This window comes from Phalaenopsis equestris, unplaced genomic scaffold, assembly GCF_001263595.1.
Source record: "Phalaenopsis equestris unplaced genomic scaffold, ASM126359v1 Scaffold000027, whole genome shotgun sequence".
Classification (NCBI taxonomy): Eukaryota; Viridiplantae; Streptophyta; class Magnoliopsida; order Asparagales; family Orchidaceae; genus Phalaenopsis; species Phalaenopsis equestris.
Window position 1 is genome coordinate 130,573 of NW_018164469.1, and position 267 is coordinate 130,839.

Consider the following 267-nt stretch of genomic DNA (forward strand, 5'->3'; position numbering starts at 1 on the left):
ATGCACTGGTAAGTTTAGTTTCTAAGATAGTTAAGCCTGAAGATCCCACACTTCAATCCATCCCTACACAAATTGCAAATGACAATCGTTACATGTCGTTTTTCAAGGTATATCTTAAACGTCTTATTACTAACTTAGCATTGTATAAGAGCTATTGAAACATTTTTATATTGAAACTCTCATTCATTAATTATTGAAATATTTTGATATTTAGGATTGTATAGGAGCTATTGATGGAACTCACGTTGATGCACGTGTATCTGGAAC